We start from the raw sequence: 10621 nt of genomic DNA, 5'->3' as shown, positions 1-10621 counted from the left end.
CAGGAGAACGCCGACGGTTGCCACGCATTTGAGATGGTCCGCCGAGCTAAAGGTGATGGCGTACTTGGACCATCTGAGCGGGCGCGTGGCCTCGAGCTTGGGGAGGGCTGCATTCACCTCGCGAGAGAACTGCTTGAAGATGCGCTAGGAAGCTGGGGCCTGAGCGCCACCCAAGATGCAGGCGACGGTGCGCGGCTCCTGGAAGCCCCCAGCCCATTCGTCATGTTGGTGGAAATCGTTCCTCCTTGGTGGTGGCGGTAGCGGAGGGAGACCAGGGTTGCCCCAAGGACGGTCCTCGCGAGGCTGGTCCCTCCAGGCGCCCTCACGAGGCTGGTCCTGCCAACGGTCCTCGCGAGGCTTGTCATGCCACTCCTGGCGGGGCACGCGGTCGTCCGAACGTCCTCCACCTCGTCCACCTCCTCGGCCATAGCCCCGGTCGTTGCGCTCGAGGCGTCGACCGAAGCATCCATCTCGAATGGCCCTGAGCTCTTGATAATCGTTGGTGTTGTGGCTGCGCATGTTGTGGAAGGCGCAGAACGTATGGCTGCCCTTGGACGACTCGGGAAGGTCTCGGCTGCGCTTTGTGTCTGGCTCTGCCGCGAGTACGGCCACCCCCTTTTGCTTCACGTCCTTGACCTTGGCCTTCTTCTCCTATGGATCCGCAGCAGGGAGCTCGAGGAGGGAGAGACGCCCCTCCTCAGCTCTTGCACACTTGGTTGCTATGTTGAACAGCTCCAAAGTCATGCACAGCTCCTCATGGATGGCGAGCTCCTCCTTCATCTTGATGTTGCAGACGCCATTGGAAAGCACTGAGATAATGGCCTCGTCCGTCACCTTGGGGATCTTGAGGCACACGCTGTTGAAGCGCTGGATGTACTTCTGCAGGATCTCTCCCGGCAAGTGCTTGATGCGGCGCAGGTCACCCGCGGCCGGGGGAGGTTGCGAGTGCCCTGGAAGTTGGCGACTAAGTGGTCGTGCATCTCATCCCAGGAGGAGATCGAGCCCGGGGGCAGGTTCGAGAGCCATGAGCGGGCGCCGTCCTTGAGAGCCATGGGGAACCAGTTCACCATGACCTTTTCGTCGCCGTTGGCCGCCTCGATGCTCAGCTCGAAGAGCTGCAAGAACTCCGCAGGGTCGGGGGTGCCGTCGTAGCGAGGAGGCAGATCCGGCTTGAACTTGCCTGGCCAGACGATGCTACGCAGCTCAGGAGTGAAGGCACGGTAGCCTGCCGTGGCCACCGGGGACCGTCGTGGAGGCGGAGCTTGATCTTGGTGTCCCCGCGCCGGCACGACAAGTGGCGCATGTCCCTGACGCGGCAAGGGATCCTGACGTGGTGGTGCCGGGAGCGGCGAAACGTTTTCTTGTGGACGGGGGACCTCTTGGCAGCTTCTTTCTTCGTGCGCAGGCACACGACGCGGTGGATCACGCCGTGGGACCGCACATCTTGGAACGAGGACTCCGTCTTGACGCGGAGGGGGCGGAGGCGCTCCATGAGCCGCTCGTCTCGGCGCGAGGGCGCCGTCTTGATGCGGAGGGGGCGGAGGCGCTCCGTGAGCCACATCGCCCGCAGCCTGTGGCGGGCGAGGCAGTGAGAGGGATGGTGCAGGAGAGCCCCCAGCGGCGCTGACGAGCTCGGCGATGCGGTCCAACCAGTCCTCGTAGAGGTTGTCGACCGGGTGGTAACGCAGGAGCTCGCCTGCCATGAGCAGCGCAGCCTGCGCGTCTGTGGGTGCGCGGCGAGCGTGAGACAATGAGCCGGCCGGAGTCAGCGACGGGGTGGCGGTGCGGCCGTCTCGCCGCATGGAGCGGTGCAGTGAGGAGGCTTGCTGCTCGTTTGCCGCCGGGCCAGTAGCGGCGTTGGCGGCGGGTGACGGAGAACGATGGGGAGGCCCGATGATTGGGGCTGTCTGAGCGATACGGGTGGCGAGAGCGGCCCGACGCTCGGCGCGGGCTCGACGCGCGTGTGACATGGATGCGGTGGAGCGGTGTGATACGTCTCCATCGTATCTACTTTTCCAAACACTTTTGCCCTTGTTTCGGACTCTAACTTACATGATTTGTATGGAACTAACCCGGACTGACGCTGTTTTCAGCAGAATTGCTATGGTGTTATTTATGTGCAGAAACAAAAGTTCTCGGAATGACCTGAAACTTCACGGAACAACTTTTCAGAAATAATAAAAAATCCTTGCAAAAGATGAAGGCCAGGGGGCCCACCACCTGTCCACGAGGGTGGGGGGCATGCCCCCCTACCTCTTGGCCCCCCTGGAGCTCCTCCGACCTCAACTCCAACTCTATATATTTGGTTTCGGGGAGAAAAAAAATCAGAGAGAAGGATTCATCACGTTTTACGATACGGAGCTGCCGCCAAGCCCTAAAACCTATCGGGAGGGCTGACCTGGAGTCCGTTCGGGGCTCCGGAGAGGGGAATCCGTCGCCATCGTCATCATCAACCATCCTCCATCACCAATTTCATGATGCTCACCGCCGTGCGTGAGTAATTCCATCGTTGCCTTGCTGGAAGGTGATGGGTTGGATGGGATCTATCATGTAATCGAGTTAGTTTTGTTAGGGTTTGATCCCTAGTATCCACTATGTTCTGGGATTGATGTTGCTATGACTTTGCTATGCTTAATGCTTGTCACTAGGGCCCGAGTGCCATGATTTCAGATCTGAACCTATTATGTTTTCATCAATATATGAGAGTTCTTGATCCTATCTTGCAAGTCTATAGTAACCTATTATGTGTTATGTTCCGTTAACCCCGAAGTGACAATAATCGGGATACTTACCGGTGATGACCGTAGTTTGAGGAGTTCATGTATTCACTATGTGCTAATGCTTTGTTCCGGCACTCTATTAAAAGGAGGCCTTAATATCCCTTAGTTTCCGCTAGGACCCTGCTGCCACGGGAGGGTAGGACAAAAGATGGCATGCAAGTTCTTTTCTATAAGCACGTATGACTATATTCGGAATACATGCCTACATTACATTGATGAACTGGAGCTAGTTCTGTGTCACCCTAGGTTATGATTGTTACATGATGAACCGCATCCGGCATAATTCTCCATCACCGATCCATTGCCTATGAGCTTTCCATATATTATTCTTCGCTTATTTACTTTTCCGTTGCTATTGCTATCATCACTACAAAATACCGAAACACTACTTTTGCTACTGTTACCTTTTGCTACCATTACCACTACTATCATATTACTTTGCTACTAAATACTTTGCTGCAGATACTAAGTTTCCAGGTGTGGTTGAATTGACAACTCAGCTGCTAATACTTGAGAATATTCTTTGGCTCCCCTTGTGTCGAATCAATAAATTTGGGTTGAATACTCTACCCTCGAAAACTGTTGCGATCCCCTATACTTGTGGGTTATCAAGACTATTTTCTGGCACCGTTGCCGGATAGCATAGCTCTATTCTTTGAGTCACTTGGGATTTATATCTGCTTATCATTATGAAGAACTTGAAAGATCCAAGAACCAATATTTATCCCTCAACTACGAGGGGAGGTAAGGAACTGCCATCTTGCTCTGCACTTGATTCACCTTCTATTTTGAGTAAGCTTGCGACACCTAAACCTGCTTCTGCTATTCGTTCTGATATGTCGGATGTTATTGATGATGCCACTTCTTCTATGCATGATACTTATGATGAAACTACTTCTGTGCTTGATACTACTATGCCACTTGGGGAATTTCTTGATGAACAACTTGCTAGGGTTAGAGAGAGTGAAAATATTGAATATGATAATACTGATGAAAGTGATGATGAAGACTTGCATGTTATTCCCGAGGGTTATGTTTTTGATAAAGAAGCTTCTTTAGCTATTTTAGCTTGCAAAGTTAGATACGAGTTCAAGAGGTTATTAGCTAAATGGAAGCAACAATCTCTTAATGCTATAATGAAACCTGACCCTGCTTTTGCTACTTCACCTATCTGTGTTACTGATAAGGATTATGAATTCTCTTTTGATCCTGATATAATTACTTTGGTTGAATCTGATCCTTTTCATGGCTATGAATCTGAAACTGTTGTGGCACATCTTACTAAATTAAATGATATAGCCACCCTGTTCACTAATGATGAGAGAACTCGCTACTTTTATATCCTTAAAATATTTCCGTTCTCATTAAAGGGTGATGCTAAGATATGGTTTAATTCTCTTGATCCTGGTTGTGTGCGTAGTCCCCAGGATATGATTTATTACTTCTCTGCTAAATATTTCCCTGCTCATAAGAAACAAGCTGCTTTAAGGGATATATATAATTTTGTGCAAATTGACAAAGAGAGTCTCCCACAAGCTTGGGGAGGCTTCTCAAGTTACTTATGCTTTGCCTGATCATCCTCTTAAGAAAAATGAAATACTTGATATCTTTTATAATGGACTAATCGATGCTTCCAGAGATTACCTGGATAGTTGTGCTGGTTCTGTTTTCAGGGAAGAACACCGGATGAAGCTGAAATTCTATTGAATAATATGTTGACAAATGAAAATAATTGGACACTTCCTGAGCCTATTCCTAAACCAACTCCGAAGAAGAGGGGTATTCTATTTCTTAGTCCTGAAGATATGCAAGAGGCAAAGAAATCTATGAAAGAAAAAGGTATTAAAGCTGAAGAGGTTAAGAATTTACCTCCTATTGAAGAAATACACAGTCTTAATTTACCGCCTGTTGAAGAAACATATGATCTTAATCCTTCAACTGTTGAAGAAACTCATGGTCTTGATAACCCGACACTGGTAGTAAAGGTAAATTCTCTCTATAGATATGATAAAGCTGAAATCCCATTTACTAAGATTGCTAGCCCATGCTTAGATGAGTTTGATAAATTTATGGCTAAGCAAGAAGACTTCAATGCTTATTTTGGTAGAAATTTGAAATACATTTCAAATATGCTTGAACACTTGGGTGATTATATGGCTAATGTTAAAGGTGAACTTAAACTTATTAGTAAACATGCTTCTATGGTTACCACTCAAGTAGAACAAGTACTTAAAGCTCAAAATGATTTGCTCAATGAATTGAATAGTAAGAATAATTATAATGCTGTTAGAGTTATGACTAGAGGTGGTAGAATGACTCAGGAACCTCTGTATCCTGAAGGCCATCCTAAGAGAATTGATCAAGATTCTCAGAGAAATACTGTGGATGCACCTAGTCCTTCTAATAGGAAGAAAAATAAAAATGATAGGACTTTGCATGCTTCTAGTGAACCTATTACTGAAACACCTGAGAATCCAAATGATATTTCTATCTCTGATGCTGAAACACAATCTGGTAATGAACCTAAAACTAGTGATAATGTTAATGATAATGTTCATGATGATGCTCAACCTAGTAATGATAATGATATAGAAATTGAACCTGCTGTTGATCTTGATAACCCACAATCAAAGAATCAACGTTATGATAAGAAAGACTTTGTTGCTAGGAAACACGGTAAGGAAAGAGAGCCTTGGGTTCAGAAACCCATGCCTTTTCCTCCCAAACCATCCAAGAGTAAGGATGATGAGGATTTTGAGTGCTTTGCTGAAATGATTAGACCTATCTTTTTGCGTATGCGATTAACTGATATGCTTAAAATGAATCCTTATGCTAAGTACATGAAAGAAATTGTTACTAATAAAAGAAAGATACCGGAAGCTGAAATTTCCACCATGCTTGCTAATTATACTTTTAAGGGTGGAATACCAAAAAAACTTGGAGATCCAGGAGTACGCACTATACCATGCTCCATTAAAGGAAACTATGTTAAAAATGCTTTATGTGATCTTGGAGCCGGTGTTAGTGTTATGCCTCTCTCTTTATATCGTAGACTTGATTTGAATAAGTTGACACCTACTGAAATATTTTTGCAAATGGCTGATAAATCAACTGCTATACCTGTCGGCATTTGTGAGGATGTGCCTGTTGTAGTTGCAAACGTTACTATTTTAACGGACTTTGTTATTCTTGATATTCCCGAGGACGATAGTATGTCTATTATTCTTGGAAGACCCTTTTTGAATACTGCAAGGGATGTTATTGATTGCACTAAAGGCAATGTCACTTTTCATGTTAATGGTAATGAGCATACGGTACACTTTCCGAGGAAACAACCTCAAGTTCATAGTATCAACTCTATTGGAAAAATTCCATCGATTATATTTGGAGGTTTTGAATTTCCTCTTCCTACTGTTAAGAAGAAATATGATATTCTTATTATTGGGGATGTGCATATCCCCGTTGAGGTAACATAGTGTTGTTCGAAATTTCTCCGGTTCCATGTTATTCGAAATGAGTTCGTTAACAAGACTTGATCAACCTTGTTAGTGGATTCCTTTTGATGAGCATGAGACGGATGAAACTAGAAGGCACAACCTTCTATACTCCCCTTTTACTTTCTGTTATTTATATTAAATAAAACAAAAATAGTATTTTCTGTCTGTTATGTGATTATCCGTGCAATATAAAAATACCCCGAAAATAAAAGTTCTCCAAATGCCCTGAAATTTAAATATGTTTTTTCTAGAATATTTGAGAATATTTGGCACTGAGAACACAACCGGGGGGGGGGGGGGGTCATCCACCTGGCCACGAGGGTGGAGGGCGCGCCCCCTGCCTCGTGGGCCCACGATGGCCCTCCTCCACTTATCCTTGCACCCACACACTTCTTCTTCCTCCCACAAACACGAATATCCAGCTCAAACCCGAGCCCAAGCTCATTTTGCTGCCATTTTTGATCTCCTTGCTCAAAGCACCTCTCACAAAACTTCTTGGGGAGATTGTTCCTTGGTATGTGACTCCTCCATTGGTCCAATTAGTTTTTGTTCTAGTGCTTTATTCATTGCAAATTTATGCTGCCTAGGTGACCATGTTCTTGAGCTTGCATGTCAAATTTATATGGTCAAAAGTAGTTTTGATGCATGATATAGGCTCTAGGCACTTGTAGGAGTAGTTGCTATCAATATTATTGAGTTTGGTTTACTTTTATTTTGAAGTTACTAAAAATTTCAGAATTTTTCAGAAAATAATGAAGAGACTTTTGAGGGGATCATCGAGCCGAAGCTCGAAGGAAATGGCACAGAAGCAAAAATATAATTTGCCTCGCACCGCGGAGGTTCGGTCTTGTGAATGGCCTTCCGATGATTTCTTGAGAGCAGCCGGGATTTATGAAGATTTTTATGAATTGGCTGAGAATGCAGGCCTCACCGCTTTTGCCCACGACCAACGCGATCAGTATCTCTTACTCACAAATATCTTTGTGCAAAACTTTCATTTCCATTCTAGGAGCTCACCACCTACGGTGGAGTTTTATTTATATGATGAGCATAAGGAGATGTCACTTTATGATTTTTGTCGGGTTTGTTTGGTCCCTTTCGAGGGCACGACAGAGGAACCACATCGCAGCGATGTGGATGGGTTTATTGATACCATCACTATAGGGGAAACGAGGAAGGTTTCCGATGCACGAATCACTAGCATACATTTTCCTGTTTTACGCTATTTTGCAATATTTGCTAGTCATTGCTTAATTGGTCGCGGAAACTGTGGAAACCTTAGTGTTCCTGATATTATTATTTTGTTCCATAGTTTATTCAGTGATAACTCTGTTAGTATGGGCGGTATTATTGCTAAACGGTTAAGTATGAACCGTACCAAGGGGCCCATCTTTGGAGGCATCTATGCTTCACGCCTAGCTGCACATTTTAACATACCTATTAGGCATTATGAGAAGGAAGAAAAATTACTGCCACGTGTTTACTTAGATTATAAGAGTATGGTAGCACACGATTTTATTGTTAAGAATAGGGAAGGGGAGCTTAAATACAAATTGTTCTTTGATAAACATCATCCTGAGACTATTACCTTGCCTGCTCCTTCCTTGTTTGATTTATCTGCAGGCCAGTACCTTGTTCCGTTAGAGGCTATTCACGCCTATCGGAACCCTACATCAGCCACAGAGCCAGAGCCGGAACCACAAGTTGATCCTCCACGACAGTCTAATTACCAGTGGGATCCGGAGATGATTGCCAACCAGTGGCAATCAGAGTCTTTTTCTTCGCAGTACGACCCCAACTATTATTATGGATATCCCCCAGGCCAGCCATGGCCATAGATCTTATATGCATTATTGTTGATCTGACAAAAGAGCCCATATTGCCTCGTCTTCTCCTGTTTATTGAATGCTTGCAGATTCCAGCTTAGTCCAATGCACTTGCACTATTATTATTATTCACATCGTTCAGTCATGCAAGTGAAAGGCAATTATGACGATATATGATGGACTGACTGAGATGAGAAAAGCTGGTATGAACTCAACCTCTCTTGTTTTTGTAAATATGATTAGTTCATTGTTCCTGATTCAGCCTATTATGAACAAACATGTTTGCAATGACAACTAGAGATCATAGTTTCTTGTGCCATGCTTGATTACCTAGGAGCTTATAATGGTTTACCTTGCGTGCCAACATGCTATTAAAATGGTTGTGATGTGGTATGATAGGGTGGTATCCTCCTCTGAATGATTTAAGTGACTTGACTTGGCGCATGTTCACGCATGTAGTTGAAACAAAATCAACATAGCCTTCACAATATTTATGTTCATGGTGGATTATATCCTACTCATGCTTGCATTCGGTGTTGATTAATTTTAATGCATGTTCATGACTGTTATCGCTCTCTAGCTGGTCGCTTCCTAGTCTTTTGCTAGCCTTCACCTGTACTAAGCGGGAATACTGCTTGTGCATCCAACTCAATAAACCCCAAAGTTATTCCATATGAGTCCACCATACCTACCGATATACGGTATCTACCTGCCGTTCCAAGTAAATTTGTATGTGCCAAACTCTAAACCTTCAAATAAATATCCTGTTTTGTATGCTCGAATAGCTCATGTATCATCTAGGGCTGTCTGTATCTTCCATGTTAGGCTGGTTATTCTCAAGAGGAGTGGACTCCGCTCCTCACTCATGAGAAAATGGCTGGTCACCGGGATGCCCAGTCCCATGCTTTATGCAAACTAAATCAAAATAATTGCAAACAAAACTCCCCCTAGGACTCTTGTTAGTTGGAGGCACTCGTTGTTTCGAGCAAGCCATGGATTGATGCTTGTTGGTGGAAGGGGGAGTATAAACTTTACCATTCTGTTTGGGAACCGCCTATAATGTGTGTAGCATGGAAGATATCGCCATCTCTTGGTTGCTATGTTGACAATGAAAGTATACCGCTCAAAATATTATTCATCTCTATTTCAAAACCGAGCTCTGGCATCTCTACAAATCCCCGCTTCCCTCTGCGAAGGGTCTATCTATTTACTCCCATGTTGAGTCATCATCCTCTTATTAAAAAAGCACCAATTGGAGAGCATCACTGTCATTTGCATTCATTACTATTAGTTTACATTGAGTATGACTTGACTGGTTCTCTTTTACCATGAATTACAATGTCTAGTCAGTCCTTGATCTTTAAAGGTGCTCTGCATTTATGTTTTGCGGTCTCAGAAAGGGCTAGCGAGATACCATCTTGTTATATCATGTTATGATTGTTTTGAGAAAGTGTTGTCATCCGAGATTTATTATTATTGCTCGCTAGTTGATTATGCCATTGATATGAGTCAACTTGATACCTAAGCATTATTATGAATGTGGTTAGTCATAATCTTTGCTGAAAACTTGAATGCTGGCGTTACATATTTACAACAACAAGAGCAAACAGAGTTTGTAAAAGTTTTTCATTATCACTTTCAGTTTATCAACTGAATTGCTTGAGGACAAGCAAAGGTTTAAGCTTGGGGGAGTTGATACGTCTCCATCGTATCTATTTTTCCAAACACTTTTACCCTTGTTTTGGACTCTAACTTGCATGATTTGAATGGAACTAACCCAGACTGACGCTGTTTTCAGCAGAATTGCTATGGTGTTATTTATGTGCAGAAACAAAAGTTCTCGGAATGACCTGAAACTTCATGGAACAACTTTTCATAAATAATAAAAAATCCTTGAAAAATATGAAGGCCAGGGGGCCCACCACCTGTCCACAAGGGTGGGGGCGCGCCCCCTACCTCGCGGGCCCCCTGGAGCTCTTCCGACCTCAACTCCAACTCTATATATTTGGTTTCGGGGAGAAAAAAATCAGAGAGAAGGATTCATCGCGTTTTACGATATGGAGCCGCCGCCAAGCCCTAAAACCTCTCGGGAGGGCTAATCTAGAGTTCGTTCGGGGATCCGGAGAGGGGAATCCGTCGCCATCGTCATCATCAACCATCCTCCATCACCAATTTCATGATGCTCACCGCCGTCCGTGAGTAATTCCATCGTAGGCTTGCTAGACGGTGATGGGTTGGATGGGATCTATCATGTAATCGAGTTAGTTTTGTTAGGGTTTGATCCCTAGTATCCACTATGTTCTGAGATTGATGTTGCTATGACTTTGCTATGCTTAATGCTTGTCACTAGGGCCCGAGTGCCATGATTTCAGATCTGAACCTATTATGTTTTCATCAATATATGAGAGTTATTGATCCTATCTTGCAAGTCTATAGTCACCTATTATGTGTTATGTTTTGTTAACCCCGAAGTGACAATAATCGGGATACTTACCGGTGATGACCGTAGTTTGAGGAG

Source organism: Triticum urartu, chromosome 7, assembly GCF_003073215.2.
Source record: "Triticum urartu cultivar G1812 chromosome 7, Tu2.1, whole genome shotgun sequence".
NCBI classification, from domain to species: domain Eukaryota; kingdom Viridiplantae; phylum Streptophyta; class Magnoliopsida; order Poales; family Poaceae; genus Triticum; species Triticum urartu.
This window is presented reverse-complemented; position numbering follows the sequence as displayed.